Source organism: Delphinapterus leucas, chromosome 10, assembly GCF_059928025.1.
Source record: "Delphinapterus leucas isolate spDelLeu-1000000601 "Yukka" chromosome 10, BTC_Dleu_Yukka2, whole genome shotgun sequence".
NCBI classification, from domain to species: Eukaryota; Metazoa; Chordata; class Mammalia; order Artiodactyla; family Monodontidae; genus Delphinapterus; species Delphinapterus leucas.
The window spans coordinates 83,943,758-83,967,992 of record NC_143138.1 but is presented as its reverse complement, the minus strand read 5'-3'; the positions used below and the strand labels follow the sequence as shown (position 1 = coordinate 83,967,992).

Here is a 24,235-nt window from a genome sequence, read left to right as displayed (position 1 = left end):
CACACTGTTGCTCTGAGACTGTTATCTTCACCTCTTGGTGAAGCACAACCAAGGAAACACTCAGGGCTGTTCCGCCGAGTGGGGTCCAAAGGGATGCTTCGGAGGATTTTTTTTTTTTTCCTCCTGTATCTGTGGCTGCCCAGAGATATTTATCATGTGAACAGAGGCCAAGCAAAGACCCTGTAGTGTAAAGTAAGATGCTTCCCAAAGCGGATTCGGAGATTGGGGCTGGTGTGTGCGCGCGCGCGTGTGTGGTGTGTGCAGGACGTGCAAGCCCAGTGCGCTGAAATGCAGCGCTCTCGTCTGCCTGCAAAGAGTTGCTCCACTCCCCCCGCTGCCCAGCGCACTCGGGGAGCGCCAGGGGGAGTCCTCGCCGGCCCGGGCTTCCAGCGACCCGGGAGCGCCGAGGGCTCGCCTGGCGGAGCTTAGCGCAGCTCGCTCGGCGCCGCCAGCGAGAGGGCGGGGTGGACACTGGGCTTCTGTGTGCCCGCCGCAGCCGTTGGTTGGCGGGCGCCCAATCTCGGGGCATGCCGCCGGAGCCAGGCCAGCACGCACCGTGAAAGACCAGTTTGGGGGAAGACTTGACCCCCGGCGGTCCACAGAAGCCGGCATCGGGAGCCCAGGCGGTGGGGCCGCTGCGATCGGGCTCGCAGCGCTGCAGCTGCGGGAGCCGCCGGCACCCCACCCCCTGCCCGGGTTCAGAGGGACTGAGGAGGCATGGCCTCGGTGTTCATGTGCGGAGTGGAGGACCTGCTGTTCAGCGGCAGCCGCTTCGTGTGGAACTTGACTGTGTCCACGCTGCGGAGATGGTACACAGAGAGGCTGCGGGCTTGCCACCAGGTGCTGCGGACGTGGTGCGGACTGCGGGACGTGTACCAGGTGAGCCGGGGACCGCGGCGCCTGAGGGCCCTAGCGGGATGGCTGGCGCTTGTGGGAAGCCGGTTGGTTCCACCTGTATGATTTTATTGTCCCTCTCCTTCCGCCGCTCTCTTTTTCAACTCCTATCGGGCTGCTCGCCTCTTGGGTCAAAAGCTCAGCAGCTATGGGTAACCGTTGCCTGACAAAGCTTGTGAATTTTCCCCATCGGGCATGGGGGGCACTTGTGAATTAGTCCCTGGCTTTGCAGACATCTATTAGCGAGTGATGGTGTATCTTAGCAGCAGAGCGTCTGCAGGGAGCAACTCTGACATTCACATGATTCCTTCTTTTTCATTTCATTGGGGTGAAGGTAGGCATTTCACGGAGCAAGGATTTCACACCAGTTTATGGTCAGAAGGGTCTGAATAGATTTGCATTCTTCCCTTTGATTTTATTTCAGCTTTCCTTCGGGCAGCCCCAACTTGCAAGGCAGAGCCAGGAAAAGCTGATTGTGTCTACTGGCTTTTGGAAGGAAGGACAGCAAATTGTGAACACTTTGCAGGAGGATGACGGGCTGGGGAAGGGAGGGGTGGCCTGGCTGAGCACTGGAATGCTTACGTTTGGATTTACTCCCTGTCATATAACACAGCCTCTTTATTTCTCTGCTAGGTCCCATCCTGCAGGCAAAAAATGCAGCAACTTTGCTCAGTCTCTCTGGGGCTACAGCTTCCCTTCATATTTTTTAAACAGTCATTTGTGGATTTAAAGGTCCTGTGCTTTGGTTGTTAATATTTTTCAGGTTTAAAAAATAATCTACATTGCCTTTAGGAAGATTACACCTGGTGTTTACTATAGAATATAGTGGCACGTTTTCTTTCCTGTGATGTAGAATTAGCTTTGTTGTAGTTCTTGGATTCTCCCTACTCTGACCACATTCTCCATATGGCTATGATTCATATCGCATTGTATTGAGTCCCATATGTGATCAAGCTTCTGGTGTTGATAAGCCATTGTCTTCCATCAATCAGGCAAAATTAAAAGACCGGCACCTGTGGTTAAACTGTGGGCATCTAAAAAATCAGCGTCCCCTTGTCATCCCTGACATCCGTATCATCCTTGTTAAAATGTGAGGAACATTATACTTTGTGCTTTCCCAACTCCTGCTTTGGATAACATGTCTGAGATGTCTTGCGTTTTGAAAGAATCCAAAAGCCAGGTTGAGAACCGGGGCAGCATGTGGTGGTTTGAGAGGATTATGGAGCTGTGGATATAGCCCATCTGGCCACATTACCCAGATCACCTAGCTTTTTGGAGCCAGAGGTGTGTCTGCCTCTCAGCCTTTTTCTCTTTTGGGAAATCATTGTTCAGTTTGGTCTGTAGGAGAAGTGGCCCTGATACACTTTTGTTTTCACTTTTTAACATTTGAGAAACTTTCAAAAGGAGAGCACAAGTACTGTGGCCAACCATTCAGCCTTCATGCCGCTCTCCCCAAAGGCTCAGGGGACTTACGGCTTACCTCTTCTACTGGTAGTGACCAATTCCAAAATGATGCTTCCAGAAACCTGAGACCCCACGAGTTCTTTACAAGGTTGATCAATAATTATTTTTAAGCAGAACAGCGACTTGAAGGACTAACCTGCTGAACTACAGGTTTTCTCTTCCGTAAAATGGATAGTGACTGAGCCAGTACCCTCTCATAATGATAAGAGGGAACATCTAAAACAACCATGGCCATTTTATGAGTATTGAGTCTTAAGCAGAAAATGATCTCCAAGGTTTGTGTTTTTGGAGAAAACTTGAAAATATTTTAAAACTTGAGAGAACTCTAGATTTTTAAATTGTACAACATAGTTGTTAGCAAAGAAATACCGTTTCCTTTAATGCCTTTCAAATTTCAACAAGAAGGTACTAACGTAAATTGTATAGAACAGAATGGCAGTAAAATAAAGTGGTTAATACCTTATGCTCCAAGTTAAATAGACAGAGGATAGGATAAATCCTACCTCTGCCTATGTATGATCATGGATGAGTTACTTAATTTTACTGTGCTTTAGTTTCATTGTTTATAAAATGAGAAATACAATAGTACTAACCACAGAGGTTGATATTAAAATTAATTGACAGTACCAAGAGCTTAGGAAACATTCAGTAAATGTTATCTGCTCTATCAGTTGGGGTATTTTTATTGTAATAGGAAAATGAACTCAAATTAACCTACAGAATAAAAAGTAGGGACTTTGGATGCAACTGAAAAACCTAGCAGTAGGATCAGGGCACTATAGTTGTTCCCCATGATTCTTTCAATCCTGTCTTGTTCATGTATCTTCAGCTGGTTTCTTTCCTCATGATAGCAGACAGCTAAAGCAGTTCTGGGGCTTAGAAAGAAAGAGAATGTTTCATTCATTCATATAGAAAGAAAGAGAATGTTTCAAAGCCACCAACTATCAAAAAAAATTCCCCGGTTTGCACTCTGACGGGTCAGTTTAGGGTCTGTGCCCACCGCCAATGCCATGCACTGATTGGCACAGGGAATGGGATTGTAATTCATGCATTCTCAAAGGGAATGATATGGCCCCCAACAGGCAAAAATCATTTCGTGAGGATGGGAGGGGGGCAAAAAAAAATCTTAGTCTTTATGTACAAAGCACAGGTATACATACAGTACATAAACAGATCTACAGTGTACTTATGGCATTAGAATTTTGAGGGGAGTGAGGTGGCTAGCAAACAAAAAAATATCTTCAGAGGCTCCTTAAGGGAGTGATAACGAATACAAAGGTTGAGAAACCCTGAATTACATTGATTGGCTTAGGCCAGTGGGAAAGCAGACCCATTTCTGAAGCCAGGAGTGAGGTTGGCCCCGCCCAGACCACATGGCTGCCAGGCAATGGGGGGAGGGATGCAGTGTCCACTGTATCTGCATTATTAGAATCTCAGATAATGAGATTCTTATGCTGTTTAAATAAAATGATTATTTTTCAAGATAAGTACAAAGATTGATGCACAAATACATTTGTAAGTATTTTGCAACAGTAATTTATTTGAGTTACGGGGTTAGGGGGCCCATCATTAGAATACCAGTATTGCTATCCCATAATTATGAATTCTAAAACATAGAGAGGAATGTTCCATTATACTGCTCAAGTTTCTGGCATGTGAATTGGAAACACCACAGGGTTACATATTTTATTGAACCCAATTTTTTATCCTCTTGATGATAAAAAGGTGTCAATTTCTTGCTTCTAGTCTGAATAGTCTTGTTTGTAAAAAAAAAAACCCAGGATTCAATCACTCTAGAGAGAAAGGGTGGGGCGGGAGATATCCATTACACGAAATACCTGACAGTCCCCGGGGGTGTTTTGTTTATTCATATACTATAAGTGAAATAAGATCTCTGCCTATTCATAAGGAACTTGACAACCACATTATTGCCTCGCCGGCGGCCGGGAAGACATAAGTTCTTTGGAATTGAACACTTCCTCCATTTCTAGATATTGGAGAGGCAAGAGACTTAATTTGCCAGAAACCATGAATAATTAAGATACTAGCTATAAGGCATTTCTGTAGTCATGTGACAAATAAAAAGCAGACTGAGGCTGCACTGAGGCTGCCTTTTAACAAAGACTCACTTGATGAGTGAAGGTTTGAATTTGGTTGAAGTAGCAGACATGGGACATTCACCTTCCACTTAGGGCTGAACATTAAAAGCTGATATATCTCTCCTGCTTTTATCTTGCCCGGATGGGTTGCGTTATCACAATTAAATAGATTTAACAAACAACTGAAGTGGAAAATGATGGAAGAATGTTGTTGAAAAAGGATCAACACCCTTTGCTTTTTATCAAGTGTGACACGGTCGAACGAAGCCCTCAGTTTGTTACTTGGAATTAAGTTTTCCCTTCATCTCCAACGTCTCAAAGGTAGAATTTCTTGCAAACCCTGAATGGAGTAATCGCCCCCAGTAGGGGCAACTTGAACAGAATCTAGGGTACTTAAGGGACCATAAGAGGCTGGGTCAGTTCCACTGCACAGGTAGCTGGCAGTGAGGGGTGGCATGCTGGGCAGATCACAGCAGAGGCTGTGCGCTCAAAATTGAGCAAATCTGACCTTGAGCAAACTGCTTTTTCTCTCTGAACCTCATTCCCTCCTGGGTAAGAGGGGAGAACTGTAGTCCTGGCATTATGGGTAGTGTAAAAAATTCATGAGATCGTGTGTATAATACTGAGTGCTCTGCGTGGCACAAGCGAGTACTCAGTAAATGTTATAGCTCTTGGATATGCAAAGGGCTTAACACCAGACCCATAGAAGGTACTCGATAAAGGGTAGCTTAGGGTTTTACTGTTGTTTTTATAAGTGAGACTAGTTCTGTGGAAACTGAATTCCCATCTTTGCACGCAAAGATGTTCGGTAAGAGAGACTGTGGAAACTCCCACAGCAGTGGATGTAGGGTGGACCTTGGGTATCTGAGCTTGTGTTCCACACAGTAAACCCACAATTTTTTTAAGGCCCATACAAAAAATCTAGGAGGTCACAGGAGCTAGCAGTAGGGTCTCTAGGGAGATAATCTCTATATTACAAGACTCTGATGCTTCATAAATTGGTAACACCTGAACTTTTCATCCCACTGCATTGGTTATGAAAGACCAAGTCCCCCAAATGGCAATCCTTTATTGAGCCTTCAGTGACCTGTGTACATTTCAAACCATATATCCTTTGCTTGCCCCCGCCCTCCACTCTCCACAGCCTCCTGAATTATACAGACTAGAAGGGGGGCTGACAAGTTATTGGGTTGGCCATAAAGTTTGTTTGGGTTTTTCGGCCGATCCAATACAATGCACAGGAGAAAACTGGCCTGCCTCCTGGTTTTGTAAATAAAGTTTTATTGGCATGCAGCCCTGCTCATTCATTTACACGTTGTCCATGGCTGCTTTCAAACTACAATGGCAGAATTGAGTAGCTGTCACTCAACTACTTATAGTTGAATAGTTGATACAAAGACTGTATTGGCCACACAGCGGAAAATATTTACTATCGGGCTCTTTACAGAGAAAGTTTGCCAATCTCCAGACTAGACAAAAACAATATATTGGGCAGAGAATGCTAGAAGAAGGAAAGTTTAGAATTCAGTCATGGAAAAATAGAAGTTGAAGGAATATGGAAGAATTTTCTCTTAAAAAACCCAGTCACTAGGAAATTAATAAACAAATATTGAGGATCAGTGTTCAGTTTACTTTTACTAGGTCCTGTGTTGTAGAACATGATTGGAGTTATAGATGGATTGATTCATTTGTCCGTTTATTCATACATAAAATAATTATCAGGTGCTTACCGTGTCCCAGTTGTTACGCCAAGGTGTTAGCAACACAAAGTCAAATAGATTATTTCCTGCCCTCAAGGAATCTGTTGTCAAGTAGGGGAGACAGTTAAGAAAATAACCTCTGTGCAAGGGCTTTACCTGGGTCCTCTAGGTGCACAGTGAAGGGAGTTTCTGTCAGACAGGAGTGAAGCAAAAGGGGAGGGCATGGGAGCCAAGGAAGCTTCCTACAGGGGTGATTCTCAGGCAGAAGTCGGAAGGACAAGTAAGAGTTAGATAGACTAAGAAAGGCAGACGTGCATTTCAGGCATGAGGAAACAAGGCTCTGGTCGGTGGCAGGGGCGTGTTATAAAGAGTTTTTTAAGGCTGATGAGGAAAGGAAGAGACAGTCAAAGTCATAGACAGACAGGCAGATTTTTTTTTTTTTTTTTTTTTTTTTTGCGGTATGCGGGCCTCTCACTGTTGTGGCCTCTCTCGTTGCGGAGCACAGGCTCCGGACGTGCAGGCTCAGCGGCCATGGCTCACGGGTATAGCCGCTCTGCGGCATGTGGGATCTTCCCGGACCAGGGCACAAACCCGTGTCCCCTGCATCGGCAGGCGGACTCTCAACCACTGCGCCACCAGGGAAGCCCAGACAGGCAGATTTTAATTGAGAATAACATTCAACTTGAATGATCTTTTATTTTAAGATTAGGATTTGATGTTTTTCTTCAGAACTTTGGGGGTGGGGGACAGGTTAAGTTAGAACTGTCCCTGGTAGTGCTGAGGCTGATAGATTTGGAAGAGGGTGGCATAGTGGAGGCAGGACAGGGGAGGAAGTTAGGAGGCCTGCAGTGATGTCGGTGTATTACTCAGGATAGGATAGGTTTTACTGCAGCAGCAAACAGCCTCAGGATCCTAACGGGTTCAAGAAATAAAGGTTTATTTTTGGTTTACACTACCTGTCCATTCACAGGTTGGCTGGAAGCTCTGCTCATCACTGTCACTCAGGCTCACAGAATGTTCCAGAACATTGCCAGTTGCCATGATAGAGAGTGAAGAGCTTTTCAGGGCTTTGCACTGGCAATGCAATGCTTGGCCTCTAAGTAGCTCGTGTCACTTGTCTCAAGACATTGGTCAGAGCTGGTCACGTCACTCACTCAACCACAGGAGCCAGGAAAAGCAGTCCTTCCATGGAACAGCATGAATGCTGGTGCAGATTTGGTTCCTTAGGAAGCAGACTCTGAAACAGAGATTAACAAGCAGGAAGTTTACTGGAGAGTGCTCTGAGGATCAACAGTGTAGAAGGGAATAGAAAGAAGTAGGACTGAGCAGAGGGAGAGATTGGGTGACAGTTCAGGCTCAACAAAGACCTCAGCTGACCTCACAGGTAGCCCTGAAGCTGAGAGTTGTCCCCAGTTGGAACAAGAGGGCTGGATTTCCCCCCAACCTTCATCAAGCCTCACTAGAGATGGGCTGCCCTTGTATAAGCGGTGTGACCTTGAAGTAGGCAGCTCTCTTTAAGGAACAGCAGTTCCCAGAGGGGCTAAGAGCTCAAAAAAATCCAGACAGCTGATGCAATAAGTCTGGGCAGCTCATCACACAGCATCTTCTACAAATGTCTGCCCAACAGGTATTCACATCAAAGCCTGGACTGCAGCAGGGCCAGCGGGAAGGAAGTAGAGTAAGGATTGCATTGATGTGAAGGATGTAGGATCTAGGTTTAAAACATGGCCTGACAATCAGGGCAGTCTCCCAGCTAGATCCTACATTCTGTTGAAGGAGTTGGGCAACCATAGAGTCAGTTCATAGTAGCAACACATACAGAAAGAAGCAAAGACTTGGTTGATAAATGACATATGAGTCCACTTATCACTGAGGAAATTCATCTTCTACATTTTCAGGTAACCAAAGACTAGGATTTTATGGCAGGAAATTGGGATGCTCAGATACCCCAAAGTGAGAAAGAAAACTGTCTTAATGTTTGAGTCTATCACTTGGCATCAATAAATTTCTAAAAGACTGTATGATTTAAGATCAACAGATCAGTCTCAGGATCTCTAAAAAGCATTTTTGAACCTTTGTTGTACAGCTTGGAAAACACCAAGTTGAGAATAGACTCTCCTGCCTTGTCAAGTTGGTGTTTGTTTTTCTCCTTCTGTCTTTTCTTGGTGGAGCTGCAGCGTGAAATAACTTCCTGTTCGTCCCCCACTTACGTTTATTCTGAATGTTATATTTGTGATGTCCAATTTGGTTGTTATGGAGGTGTGAATGATCAAATGGGATAAAAAAATTGAAATTAATATGTGTAAGTAATTACATACATGTGTGTGTATATGTACATACAGAAAAGATAAAAATTCTGGCATCCTTGAAATAAACTTTTGCCATGAAAGAGGTTGGTAACTATGGTAAATTAAACAGTACCGTTTTCCCCTAATGTCCTGATCGTTTTTAGTTTCTTGAATTTTGTGTTTGGGCAAAGCGCATTGCTTAAATAACTATTTTCTCCTTAACTAGGGCTTTTATACAGTCTTAGTGTCTTGACTTGACTAATAGCTGTTAATTATTAAGTAACTGCTTTGTGCTGTGCCTTGTGCTTGGCACTTTACATGTATTATCTTTTTTTAAGAAAGATATCATTTGGGGAAGATTTCAATATACAAAAATATAAAGGATAATATAGGTAAAAACCCATGCACCCACCACTCAGTTTTAAGGCATCTCAACATTTTGCCATGTTTGCTCCAGATACTTTTTTTGTAATATAATATAATTTTACAGAATCAGTTGAAACCAGCTTTATACCTCTCCTTTCTCCCTAAAAATAGTCCTGTTCTGAAATTCGTGTTTTTCATTCCCAGGCATATTTTCATCATTTTGCCACATGTGTTTGTATCTATAAACAATATATATTATTTTCGTGTCTGTAAAATTTATTTAAGGATGTGTCATTCTGCTACCTTATTTTTCTCTCAATAGGCTTTTGGAATTTATCTCTAAAGTCATTTTAACCGTTATATTCCATTGCATTAAACATACCAATCTCTTGTTGATGGGCATTTAGGTTGCTTACAAATTTTCAGTGTCCCAAGATACTACACTGAAATTTTTGTATTGTCTCTTTGTGCTTGTGAGCAAGAGCTTCTCTAGGGCAGCGGTCCCCAACCTTTCTGGCATCAGGGACCGGTTTCATGGAAGACAATTTTTCCATGGACCGGGGCAGGGTGGATGGTTTCGGGATGACTCAAGCCCATTACATTTATTGTGCACTTTATTTCTATTATTATTACATTGTAATATATAATGAAATAATTATACAACTCACCGTAATGCAGAATCAGTGGGAGCCCTGAGCTTGTTTTCACTCACCACTCACTGATAGGGTTTTGATATGAGTCCGCAAGCGATTTATTACGGTCTCTGTGCAGTCAAACCTCTCTGCTAATGATAACCTGTCTTTGCAGCCGCTCCCCAGCGCTAGCATCACTGCCTCAGCTCCACCTGAGATCATCAGGCATTAGATTCTCATAAGGAGTATGCAACCTAGATCCCTGGCATGCACAGTTCGCAGTAGGGTTCGCGCTCCTTCGAGAATGTAATGCCTATGCTGATCTGACAGGAGGCGGAGCTCAGGTGGTAATGCGAGCGATGGGGAGCAGCTGTAAATACAGATGAAGCTTCGCTTGCTGACCCGCCACTCACCTCCTGCTGTGCGGCCCGGTTCCTAACAGGCCACGGACTGGTAGCAGTCCTGGGGGTTGAGGACCCCTGCTCTAGAGTATATACGAAAAGGGAGACTTGCTAGGTTTTTAGCTTTATTAGATGTTGTGCCTTATTTCTGTCCTTATAATAACTCTTCAAAATGATATCATAAATCCCACTTTATTGGTTTTATATACTTATTAGCTAATAAAACATGATGCTGGAATGAACAGAGCTCTAGCTGACTCCAGTGCTTAGCCTCTTGCCACTGACTTGCTGCTTTATTTATTAGAGAGATACATAAAGATAGTATCTCATTTATTTACTTATTTGCTCAATCAACATTGGGTGAAAACATAGCTGAGTGCTTAAAAATGAAGTCTATAAACTTCCTGAATTCAAATCCTAACTCACCTTTTGTTAGCCATGTGAGTTCTCTGAGATTTTTCTCATTAAATTTTTTCTGCCATAAAATAGTTAATTATGGAACTCCCTTAAAGAGTTATGCTTCTGGGATTGTTATAAAAATCAAGTGCACTAATATTTAAAAGCACTGAAAACAGTGTTAGATATATGTGTGGATGCTTGGATGGATGCTTGGGTAGATGGGTGGATGGACAAAGGTGTGGATGGATGGACAGATGGGCAGATGGTTGGATGGATAGATTAATGGGTGGATTGATGGTTGGATGGATGGATGAATCCCTCATGAATAATTATCTTCATCTGTGCAGTGCTCTACCACTTATGCATATGCATAACCTTTGGAGCTTCTAAAATCTGCAGAAGCCTTGTCTCCTCCTTCCTCCCCTCCCCTCTGGATTAAGAACTATAGTCTAATGTAGCAAGCAGGAAAGGGGCCCACTGACCACTGCACAGAGACATCGTACTCACATGGTTTCATGGCACAGCATTTTATCAGGAGACTCTGGCATGCTAATGCTGTTGTCTTTTTGGTTTATTCTATGAAAGCAAAGATTCTCACAACTGTTTAGTTGTTTTATTTCTGTCTCTCCAACAGAAAGCCATTAAACTTTCTCCCTCTCTACCCTGAGCCCCACTCCTTAAGAGCCCTAGACTCTCATGCATAAAGGCCCTGGGTCCCCACTGACTGCTGTCTTTCTCATCTGTATAAGCTCTCTTCTGATATGACTCTTAAATTTGCAACGGCAAAGGAGACCCTGTTATTATAGGCATCGTGCTACCCTTGGGTAATGTAGCCAGCAAATATTTTTACAGGAATTAGTCAGTCTCATTAAACTTTGATTAGATGCTTATTACCTAAGAAAGAAAAGAGCCTTGACAAAATAGGGCAATAGAATGGGCTTTAGTCAGTTGGACCTGGGTAGCAAATCAAGGCTTCATCACTTACCAGCTGTGTGACCTTGAGCCACGCTACTTAATTGCTCTGAGCTTGTTTCTTATACGAAAGATAAAATAAGATCTACGTTTTAAGTTTGGTGTAAAAGTTAGAAATAACATGGATTGAGAAAAGGTAAACATTTGGATCCCTTCACAAAGTTGATCCTAAGCCTAAAGTTGTCATGCTAGTTGTGATAAGTGCAAACTGTGACCAGGAATTAAGCCCAAACACCCACATTTACTAGCTGTGTGACGTGGGCAAGTTACATGATCTCTTGGTGCCTCCTTTTCTCGCATATGTGATGGGGATGGTAATAGTGCCTGCCTCTCAGGGTTGTTGAGAGGACAACACAAGATCATGTAATAAAGGTCTCGCTAGGGTGCCTGGCTCACAGTCAGCAGTTAAGAAGTGTCATTTCTACTTAATGAACATTTTCTATGTTGTCAAACATAGTGCGAAGCATTTTTTTCGGCCGTGCTGCACGGCTTGCGGGATCTTAGTTCCCTGACCAGGGATCGAACCCGGCCCCTTAGCAGTGAAAGCGCTGCATCCTAACCACTGAATTCCCTATTCCCTAAGCATTTCATTTTCACCATTTCACTTAGTTCTCCTAACAACAACATGAAATAGGTACTATGAAACCCATTTGGCAGATGTGGAATTGTTTAGCGCTGTCAAGTCACTTAGCCGAGTGTAAAGAGGGGGAGCTCAGATCTGTGTAAATCCAAATTCCATTCCCTCAGCCGTTGCATGGAATGGGCTTAGTTTGCAAACCATTCAGCCTCTTCCTTTTCTACATTTGCCTTCATGGAGTCCTTCCTAGGACTTTCCCAGTCTCTAATCTCTGCCTCTACCAAAACCTGTAGCCAGAGCAGGTATTAATAAACTCACTGAGACTGAATAACTAGAGCAGGTATTAATAAACTCATTGAGACTGAATAACTAGTGCCATTTTCCCTCTGTAGTCTATTCCCAACCCAGCCTCCAGAGCGATTTTGTTAAAAATAAGTCAGATCGTATCATTGTCCCGTTCAGAACCCTCTAATGACTTCCCAACTCAGAAAAAGCCAGTCTCACCGAACCTACAAGACCCTGTGTAATTGGCATCCCCTTCTCTGCGTTCCTCCACCACCTACCCACAGCAAACATGCTCAACTTCTGATCTTTTTTTTTTTTTGCGGTACGCGGGCCTCTCACTGCTGTGGCCCCTCCCGTTGCGGAACACAGGCTCCGGACGCACAGGCTCAGCGGCCATGGCTCACGGGCCCAGCCGCTCTGCGGCATATGGGATCTTCCCAGACCGGGGCACGAACCCGTGTCCCCTGCATCGGCAGGCGGACTCTCAACCACTGAGCCACCAGGGAAGCCCTCTGGTCTTTTTATTATTAATAGTATTAGTATTAGCATTATATTCGCTGTATTTATTTATTTGGTTACTGTGGTGCAATTGACATGTAACATTATATTGGTTTCACATGTACAGCATAATGATTCGATATTTGTATATATTGTAAAATGATCACAACATGTCTAGTTAACGTCCATCACCTCACGTCGTTACAAATATTCTTTTCTTGTGATGAGAGCTTTTAAGATCTACTCTCTTAGCAACTTTCAAATATACAATACGGTATTATTCACTATAGTTGCCATGTGCTACATTACATCCCCGTGACTTATTTATTTTATAACAGGAAGTTTGTACCTTTTGATCCCCTTCACCCATTTCACCCACCCTCCAACCCCGCCCTGGCAACCACTAATCTGTTCTTGTGTCTGTGAGCTGCGTCAACCTCTGGTCTCAACTTCCAACTTTCTTTTTCTCTCTAAGTGTCCTCCAGCAGCGCTGACCTCTTTGCTGTTCCTTCAACCCCGCCAAGCACATTCCAAGCTCAGAGCCTTTGCCCTTGGCGTTTTCTCTGCCTATAACTTTGTCACCCAGAGGTTCCTGTGGCGTGCTTCCCCCCCTCACTCCCTGCAGGTCCTTCTTCAGATACCATCCAAACAGAGAGGCCACCCCTGACTGCTCTCGTATCCTGCTTTATTCTTCGCTGTAACCCCGTCACCACCTGACGTTAGGAATTTATTTGCTTATGTGCTTATTGTGTTTCCCAGACCAGAAGGTTAGCTGAAGGCATGCAGAAACTTTGCTTTGTTCACTATGGTATCCTCAGTGCCGGAACCTAATACTCCTTCGGAAATAGTTCTTGACCAAATGAACAAAGGGATCTGCTTTACATTTTAAGACGCTCGCTCTAGCCACTGTGAAGGGACTGGTGCGGAAGGGGTAAGAGCAGTTAGGCTGTTTCTCATGACCAGTTGTGGGGCGATGGGAGACCTGGGCTGGAGTGGTGGCCACATATGCTGTAGGAAGACATGAAGAATTTGGAGGAGGGGGAAGCAGCAGGAAGGAGACTCTGTCCAAAGAGAATGTTTACAGTCTATGTAGTTTTGGAAACATCCAGGACAAAGCCATGTGTGCTGAAATGTATTTGTGTGTATGTGTTTATTCTTTTTCATTAGGGAAAATAGCCACAAGCCAGTGTACGTTGATTGAGAATACATTGGTCTGTGTTCTCTGACAGCCATTTCATTAAGGAAGTAGCATTGCAGAGAGCAGAACAGATTATTTCCTCCAGTTCCTGTAAAACGGGCTCAGTCAGGGACCCCAGCTTCTGTGTACAGCCAGCTGCAGGTCCCTGCCCGGGCCCAGCCCAGGGTGGGGAAGTTGGCAGTTTCTGTAGTTCTTGTTAGCTCTTACTGTCAAGTGATCACTGTTTCCTGTGCCCATCCCTGTGGTTAAGCTCTGGAAGGTGCCCTCTTTGGCCTGACTGATGCTGACAGACGTTTCAGACCTGTGGCTTTCTCTTCGTGGCACTCTGTGGATGTCGATTTTCATTCTGACCCTGTCTCAGGTCATTCCCATCCCCTGGAGCTAAGGATGGAAGGACCCTTTGGATTTGCCTGCATTCTTGGGGGAAAATATTTTTTTTCTCTCTGGTCTTCATTAGTGTTTAATTAAAAGCTTGCTTTCCCTAAGTCTTTGGCTGTGTCCAGGCTTTTTAAAATTCTGCAAGCACAGACAATATAAAGAGAGTTTGACCCTTTGAGTTACAAGAGCTGGTTATTGTGTCTAATTATCAACCTCAAATGATGACAGAATCATAATCTTCTAGAACAAAAAGGAATACGAGGCATTTTTCAAATATTTCCTGAAGACAAAGTACATTTACTTTCAATAAATAGTCCAATACCAGTTTTTCAGTGAAATTAATGTTTAAGTTTGAAACAATTTGGTTCAGGATATGAAGAATCCTAAGTATCCGCTCATAGTATTTAGATTTTGGGGTTTTTTCCTTCCTTAAGATTTTTATATACTAATATTTCTAGGTATTGATGCCAGATATAGTTCCAGCCAAGCTCATAAGATTTTTGCTCTCAAATTCTTTTTGGAAATGAGATTTTTTTAGTGAATGTGTTTTTCCTTTAATAAACTTCAGAAGCCAACTCTGAGTTTCAAAAAAGTTTTTTTTGAGATATCAGTGCCAGAGTCTGAACAGTGCCATTTATTCACCACCAAGTTGCATCAGTTTAATTTTTTTTTCAGGCTGAAACATTACATTAGGTTACAAATATAGCAAAAGTTTGCCACACCTTTATGCTGTATATTGTGTGTTATAAGTACATCAAATTTAATTATATCCTTTTCTTTTTTCCTCCCTCTTTTTTTTTTTTTTTTTTTGGTGTATTTTCTCTGAGCTAAGTAGGTCACATTTAAATGTATAAATAAATTACATATAGACATATATATGTGTGTGCATATATATGTATATATGAGAATGTATAAATACACATACATATATGTGCCTGTGTGTATATATATGTATGTGTATATATGTATATCACTGTATCTGAAGTTTTTCCAGAAAATAAAACTATTAGCCAACATATTTACCAAACGTCGCTCTTTTTCCCCAATCTTCAACATCACTTCTAAAGTTATGACTCTGAAGTAATTAGCCAGTACCAATAATATGTTAGGTTCTGTAGTAGATTGTATTCTTCAGGAAATTACTATCAATTTTGATGAAGTTCAGCAGATGAAAGCTTGGTCAACAACTTCATCTGTTACCCTTAGTTTAAAAAAGAAGAAAATAGAAAACCAGAGACTGGTCATGTGTAGAAGCTCCTGGTCACCTCCTGGCTCGGCTCAGCTCACTCGTCTGTGAAATGGGGCCATGGCATGGGCTGTCACACTGTAGGGTACTGGGTGTTAAGTAGACAGCAGTAGAGCAAATTACTCAAAATGGAGCTCTTGCCCCCTCCCCTTCCCCAGCAACTACGTCCAAAAAGGAGGACGAGGCGGCTGGTTAAGGAATTGAGGGGCCTGTGAGGAAAAAGATGGAGGGAGCAGCCTGGGAAACAGCTGCCTTCTTCAGCCCAAGCAGCTTCATTCATCATTTACAAATATTAATGCCATCGGTCTGTTTTCCTTTTTTTTTTTTTTTGCGGTACGCGGGCCTCTCACTGTCGTGGCTTCTCCCGTTGCGGAGCACAGGCTCCGGACGCGCAGGCTCAGCGGCCATGGCTCACGGGCCCAGCCGCTCCGCGGCATGTGGGATCTTCCAGGACCGGGACACGAATCCACGCCCCCTGCATCGGCAGGCGGACTCTCAACCACTGCGCCACCAGGGAAGCCTGGTCTGTTTTAATAGAACTTGTAATGAGATGAACAGCTTTATCTATTTCCTTTTGAGTGATTTGCACATAATCTTTGGGAGCTAAGGATGTTGGAGCCATATGGATATGAGCTCTAATCCTGTGTCCCTCATCCCTCACTGGTTGTGTGACCCAGAGCGTGATGCCTCATTCCTTTTTTTTTTTTTTTAAATTTAATTATTTTTGGCTGTGTTGGGTCTTCGTTTCTGTGCCAGGGCTTTCTCTAGTTGCGGCGAGCGGGGGCCACTCTTCATCGCGGTGCGTGGGCCTCTCACTGTCGCAGCCTCTCTTGTTGCGGAGCACAAGCTGCAGACGCGCAGGCTCAGTAGTTGTGGCTCACGGACCTAGTTGCTCTGCGGCATGTGGGATCTTCCCAGACCAGGGCTCGAACCCGTGTCCCCTGCATTGGCAGGCAGATTCTCAAGCACTGCGCCACCAGGGAAGCCCTGCCTCATTCCTTTGAGCCTCGTTTTCTCAGCTATGAAATGGGAACATAATATTTCATCATACTGCTGCCAGGTTTAAGTGAAACGATGCCCTGTGACTGCTCAGAATGGTGTCTCGGACATGACAAGAACTCGACACACTGTAGTTTAAGGAAAAGGCCCTGGTTACTAAAATAGGCCAAAAAAGAAAAGGAAAAATCTTAGAAATGGGAGGCTCACTTCCTCTCGCATCTACAGGAAGTTATCTAAAATAAGGATAAGAGAAGAGATGGACATTTTGAAGCAGAAGAATTAAATTATAACCTGGTAAATTGTTACAACCTTTCCGTAGGACAGTTTAGTTGTATCCAATCAAAATGTAAGATATGTGCCCTCGTTGACCAGACATTTCCATTTCAGGAAGTCATCTTAAGGACACGATGGTATATGTGTAAGGATTTTCACAGCAGCATAATTTGAAAGAACAAGCCAGTGAAGACATGAATAAGAGAATGATTAATTAAATGATAGTCCTTCCGAAGCATGGGATTCTGTGACATCAGTAGGAAAAGTGAAGTAAACCTATACATCACAGCCCCCCCCAGAATTGTCATTGACCTATTTTGGGGTAAAAATAAACACAAAAGACAGAACAATATCCAGGATGTGTGTGTGTATATATGTGTGTGTATGTCTATAGAGACAAAAAGGCACAAATAAATGCAAGAAGTGCGTGTATATGTACCTGTACATGGGAGAACAGCGTTGGAAATACATATACCAAGCCATTAATAATGTTTACCCCTGGGATGTGTAAGTGGACGAAGAGAAAGGTTTCTGCTTCTTTTACTTGAATAATTCTGAATTTAAATCATCTATGGCAAGGATATATGTAACTTTTATAATTTTGTAAAACTTCCTATTCAAAACATTTGATCTGGGGCTTCCCTGGTGGCGCAGTGGTTAAGAATCTGCCTGCCAATGCAGGGGACACAGGTTCAAGCCCTGGTCCAGGAAGTTCCCACATGCCGCAGAGCAGCTAAGCCCATGTGCCACAACTACTGAGCCTGTGTGCCACAACTCCTGAAGCCTGCATGCCTAGAGCCCGTGCTCCGCAACAAGAGAAGCCACCACAATGAGAAGCCCGCGCACTGCAATGAAGAGTAGCCCTCACTCACCGCAACAAGAGAAAGCCCGCGCGTGGCAACGAAGACCTAACGCAGCCAAAAATAAATAAATAGATAAATTTATTTAAAACAAAAACGTTTGATCCAGGCTGTTGTGTAGAGTATTTCTGGAGAACAGGGATCTGTCCAATGTAACCTTGTGTCACAGCGCCCAGCATGTAGCAGTGTCTCTCCACGTGTTTATCTAGTGTGTCTATTTAATAATGACCATTAGTTATTATTGATGTGATTACTATTAAATAAAAAGCAATATTTTTGTTCCTTGGAGAACCATAGAGTTTTTTATCATTAAAATAACATAAGCCCATAAATTTAATTGTTATAAAAATGCATGGCTTAAAAGTGAGTCTTTTATCAATGGTATATATTCACCGAATACTTTCTAAACATATAGTGACTTACATATTACATTAATATAAATTTTTACAGAGGTGAGATCATTCTATACATCTTAGTTTGAAATGTATTTACTTACACATCTTAGATGGTGATCTATCTCTGTTTTTCATAACTGCTGTGTATTCAGTGGTATGAATGTATCAATTAATTTTGGTAATCCCCTATTAATAGACATTTAAGTTGTTTCCAAAATTTTACTAAGACAAATGTTACCATGAACATCCTCATATGCAAAACATTTGTGGGAGAATTTCTGTAAGATACACACCTCATTTGGAAGGAATTTGGATTTCCAAAAAGGTTGTACCAATTTCTGATGCCATTGAGTGAGCAAGAATCCTTCTTTTCCATACCATGGCCAACAGCTTTTGATTTATACCATGGTGCTAGCAAAAAATTTATATTTTATATCTGTTTTCATTTTATCTCCTTAGTTAGTGAAGCTGTCTGCTTTTCATAACCTTCTTAAGGGCCCTGATGCTTGGAACACTGGAATTGTACTTGCCTGAGAGCATCAGGAAAAGCATATTTTGCATTTCATCACAGTATAAATTAGTTTGCATGCTTTAGAGCACATTTTAGTGTCTTAGAAAATGTTTGTCCTCTCACAGTGATACGGAATTTCCTTGTATAGTTAAAGCAAGTTTATGTAGAGCATTGCTGGTTGAAATCCAAGTATCATAAAGATATATTTTCATATAGTCTCTCTGCCATGTACTAAAGTCTTAAGATTTACAAATAGCTCAGAATAGTTATTTCTTTTTGCATTCATTATACTCTTTGGTTTCAAACTATGGTGTCCCCAAGTACTATTTAGTAGATTTCAAAAATCTTGTTTTATCTCGTCTGTAAACATTCTCAGCTTCATTTAGATAAGCTTGAAAGTGATCACCAAGGCTTTATTATTTTTTTAAACAAGGGATAAAGCTTACGGCAGGAGAACAGAACGATGCACCATTTATTTTCTCTTTTTCGCCTTTTCTCTTTTGAATGCCCAAGGACTTCAGGCTTATTTGGCCCTCTAAATCCATTTTTATTAAGTTAAATATAATTTAGCCAGAGTTGAATTGTTTCAATGAGATTTCATAGCCACAAGCGACTATGAAACTGTCATTTGTCTCATTTCGGGAGGCACCAGAACTGATTACTTGGGAGATGATTGAAACTGCAAGTCCTGTTAATGTCATGGTTATTTGAGAGATTGCACCTTGAGGGTGAGGATGGGTTGACCTGCAGATTTGTTTGTGTATAGACTTTCACCAGGGCCAGCCTAACTTAGAGTTAAATTGGAGTTGCTACAGGAAACCCCTCAAAGAGGGCTTTTGTCATGTGTTGGCTGGCTAGCACTCACCACTGGCATTCTGTTAGCTCCCCGACTCCCTTCTAGCGGTGCCAACCAGGCAGATGGCAAAAAGGCAGGTCCCCGTGCAGGCTTCCTACTGTGGCCACCAAGGGAGCCAGATCTTCCTGTCTGCCCCTGTTCATCTAGGGGGTAGGCTTGAGGTCTCAACCAGGCTTATGATACCTCTGTGCTCCTGCACTCTGAGTTTTGAGCTAGAGGAGGGAACGTTTGCAAGTAAGAACCGTCAAAGCAGCAGAGGGGGCGGGACACAAACAAGACAGTCGTTGTATGACATGGTGTCAGCTGTGTCTGCTCCGTTATGGGTGGGTTCTCTTGTTTCCTGTTCATTTTCTAAGCCTGCTTCCAGAAGCCATTTTTTTCCTTCTTCCGTCCTGAGAGGCCTTATTTGGCTCAGGGATCAATATCACCTCCTATGTGACTTAGGAATATCCTGGTAGGTCTCTAAGCCAGTGCTTCCCAACATTTTTCATGTCGTAGCATACATACGAGGTGCTAGTACCTGTATGGTACACAGGGTAAATGTATATGAGGCCGCTCAGAGCCTGAGGTGACCATTTGCAGGATCTTAGGCTGCCTTGAGGGCTGAGAGGACCAATAGTTCAGGATACTCTATTGCCTGTTATATCCACACATTGGTTGTGAAGCTGAGGTCAAAGTTAATCATGTGGCCTTATTCCTCTTGCCAGTGATTGGTTTAGGGTAAACATATGACCTAGCTCTGGCCAATGGGGTGCAACTTGCTGATGCATTTCTTTTTTTTTTAATTTATTTTTGGCTGCATTGGGTCTTCGTTGCTGCACGCAGCCTTTCTCTAGTTGCAGTGAGCGGGAGCTACTCTTCGTTGCTGTGTGTGGGTTTCTCATTGCGGTGGCTTCTCTTGTTGTGGAGCACGGGCTTTAGGTGTGTGGGCTTCAGTAGTAGTGGCACAGGGGCTTAGTTGCTCTGCGGCATCTTCCTGGACCAGGGCTTGAACCTGTGTCAACTGCATTGACAGGTGGATTCTTAACCACTGTGCCATCAGGGAAGACCTGATGCATTTCTTGAAAAACTCTCTTTACTCTTAAAAAGAGACATAGAAGAAAGAGATGATCCTTCTTTTGGAGTAGGGATGTGATGCCTGGAAGAGTGGCAGCTATAGTGTAACCATGAGGGAATGTTAGTTTCAGGAGAGCATGCTGAGTGGAAAAATAGAAGGAACTTGGAACTTTGATGGCAGTACTAATCTGTGGACCTCACCAACCTTGGAACTACCCTCCCTTTAGATAGTGAGATAATCGATTCATATCATTAAAGTTATTTTTACTTTTTGTTTGTTTGCTGCTTACTGCAAAAAGCACTCTGATATAATATCTGCTCAGGACTTGAAGATCACGACTTAGAGAAGAGTTGTCCAACGCAAAAGGTGCTCAGGCGCTTCCCTGGTGGCGCAGTGGTTGAGAGTCCGCCTGCTGATGCAGGGGACACGGGTTCGTGCCCCGGTCTGGGAAGATCCCACGTGCTGCAGAGTGGCTGGGCCCATGCACCATGGCCGCTCAGCCTGCGCGTCCGGAGCCTGTGCTCCGTAACGGGAGAGGCCACAACAGTGAGAGGCCCGGGTACCGCAAAAAAAAAAAAAAAAAAAAAAAAGTGCTGAAAATAAGAACCTTTTGTGGAAAGAATGGAACAAGAACTGGAGATGTGCTGGTAAAAGGAAAATGTCTAAGTTCAGAGTAAGTTGGATAAAAGTAGAAGGAAACTCTTCTTTAAAAAAAATGCTTTACATTAAAAAGTATAGTATTTCTTTATTAATTAGTAGTATTGACCAGAAGTATTTGCCAGCATCTCAGTGAAACATTAGAGAAAGGAAAAAGATTTTAATTAACAATTGCAAGAGGCAGAAAAGCTTACGAGTCAGAAGCCCTGAGCCCTGGAGCTAGACTGTCTAGTTTCAGATCCTGCATCTGCTGCTTCCTAGCTGTGACTTCCTGTAAGTTACTTAACCTCTCTGTGCTTCATTTTTCTCATCATCTGTAAAATAAAGATAATAATAGTCCCTACCTCAAAGGTATTATTGGATATATCTTTATAAAGTATAGGAACAGCATCTGGTGTATCTTAAGTACTATGTAAGTGTTTGCTCTTATTAATTTGCAATTATCATCCAAACCTGTACACATGTAAAAAAAAAGTCACTTAAACACGGGTGCTTCTAGCACTACATAGTCACTAAAGTGGCTAAATTAAGAAGCTCTATAATACCAAGTGTTGGCAAAGACCTCTCATACATTACTGATGGGAGTGTAAAATTGTGTAGTCTTTTGGGAAACTGTCAGTTTCTTAAAAAATTAAACATGCTTCCACCCCATGATCTATTAGCTCCACTCCTATGTATTTATTTAAGAGAAATGAAAACTTATGTACATACATATGTACTCACATACAAACACACAGATAAACACACACACACACACACAAACCTTGTAAGCGAATGTTCATAGCATATTTCTTTATAATACCCGCAAACTGGAAATAGCTCAGATTTCCATTAACAGGAGAGTAGATAAATAACTTGTAGTATATTCATGCAGTGGAATACCTACTCAGCAATAAAAAATGAATTAACAAATATATCCAGCATCCTGAATGAATTTCAGAAACATTTTGCTCAGTGAAAGAACATTCATCAAAGAATTCATAGTCTATAATTCAATTCATATGATGTTCTAGAACAGGAAAAACTAACCTATGATAACAGAAATCTGAACAGTGGTTGCTTATGGAGGACGGGGAAACATTGGCAGAGGCAATTGGCAGAATATTCTGGAAATATTTTTTATCTTGGTAGGGGTGTGGATAATATAGGTGTACACATTTGTCAAAATTCGTCAAATTGTAATACTTAAAGGATGTATATTTTACTGTTTATAACTCTATTTTTTAAATGAAACAAAAAGCAATAATAGACTGTGTAGCAATAGCAGTAGCTGTGTAGGTCTTGGAAAGTATCAATAAACATACAAGATGAGCATCTTTTCATCCCATGTAGCAAGAAAGATATGAAAAACTGTGAGAGTCATGTCAGAAGGACATAGGAGTTGACTTGAAGAATCTCCCATTGGCCAGTATGGGACAATTTGAACATCATCACTAAGGACAACAATTTTAATAGATTGAAACACATATAATATATTTAAATTCATGAGTTTATAAATACTTTAAAAACCAATTTGGCCACCATTGGAAGTGCCAACTCAACTATTTTGAAAACTAGTAAATAAAGGTGAAGAATCAAGCATTTGTTGCCTTTTCTTTATGAATTGTACCACTAGGTAACCCATTAGTAGATGAGAGGAAATTTCACACTACAGAAATATTCTGGCTCAAAGTAAAGGGTGATAGAATTGGAAGGTCATCATATTGCAACCCTTAGTCAATTAAATGATCTAGCTATTGAACTAACATTACAAAAAGAGACAGCCCTAAATGAGAAAACACAGATTGGTGACCAATGAGACAATCTTGCCCAAAAAGATCTAACTGGAATCTGATCAAGCCTTCAGACTCAATCAACCTACAGGAAATATGGTGGACAAAGGACCATATTAAATGACACCAGAGACATGTAGTCAGCAGAACTCAGACGGGCAGGAGAAATGGCAGGATAAACAGCCCTGTTTCTTCAACAAATAAATTGCAAAGAGAGAGAGAGAGGAGAGAAAAAGAGAGGGAGAAGATGAATGGAAGGGGAACTTGCAGATTAACAGAGACCTAAGAGAAATAACAACAAATTGCAAAATGTAGACATTTTTGGATCTTGACTTAAACAAACTTGAAAAAAGCACATTCATAAGACAATTGGAAATTTGAACACTAACTGCGTATCTGCTGATATTAATGAATATTGTTTTAGGTAATTGGGGTTGTCTTTTAAAAGAGTCCTTAGCTGTTATATTGAAATATTTACAGATGAAATTATTTGAAGTCTTAAATTTTCTCCAAAGTAATACGTACAGAAGGACAGAAAGTGGATGAGAATATTAATGAAACAAGATTAGCCGTGTGTTATAACTGTTGAAATTGGGTGATGGATACACGGACGTTCATTATACCCATCTGTCACTTTTTGTAAGGGCTTGAAATTTTCCACCATAAAAAGTTCTGTTTCGATTTCAAAGGAACACAAAGGGAGAGAAAAGGGGGGAAACCAAACCAAACCAAAAAAAAAAAACAAAAAACAAAAACAGATTCTGCAGAAATACAGGAAGGAAACCTAACAGCATGTTGTTAACCCCTGGATGCATTTCTCATTGTCTGCAAAAGCCGAATAAGAAGGCAGTTTAAGACTGAAAGCCCCGGGTTCGAATCCTGTTCTTCTGCACCCAGTTGGGGGGACTTCTGTTACCAGATCTTTTGAGCCTCTGTCTCTCATCTGTAAAATAGAGATGAACAAGTACCCACTTCATAGGGTTGCTGTCAGGATAAAAGAAGAATCTGTGTAAAGCACGGGGCGTAGTACCTGGTACCAGTCAGCGCTCGATAAATTTGGGCTGTTGAGTGCTCGTTTATTGCATGTGACATTTAAAACAGAAGATAAAACAATGAATATATGCACTTTACAATGAATGTTGGAACATTTTTGATGACTTCTGAACTTCCAAAGCCTTTTTCTGTTCATATTTCCAAACACAGGGGTGAGATTAGATTTTACAATCTCCATGACCTGAAAACCTGTGCGTGCCTTATGTAAAAACCAAGTCAAAACTCATGGCACTCATCTTGTGAAACAGAAAGGAGCCCCCTACAATGCCTACTTTTCTCCTTAACTTTTTCACCTCTGTTTCTCTGTTTTGGGTTAGGAAAGCAAGAGAATCCGCCTAGAACAAGAAACTTCCCTCTTTTTCTGCCTGAAGGGGAATGTGAATAATGGACTTTTCCATCAGGGTT

At 42.3% G+C, this 24,235-nt stretch overlaps 1 protein-coding gene and 1 pseudogene across 2 annotated transcripts in view; both read left to right on the top strand.

Moving 5' to 3' along the window:
* Positions 1-22,939, top strand: part of LOC149748307 (uncharacterized) — a 46,868-nt pseudogene extending 23,929 nt beyond the window's left edge.
* Positions 1-24,235, top strand: part of FRMD4B (FERM domain containing 4B) — a 273,299-nt gene that overhangs the window by 88,815 nt on the left and 160,249 nt on the right. The window lies entirely within an intron of this gene.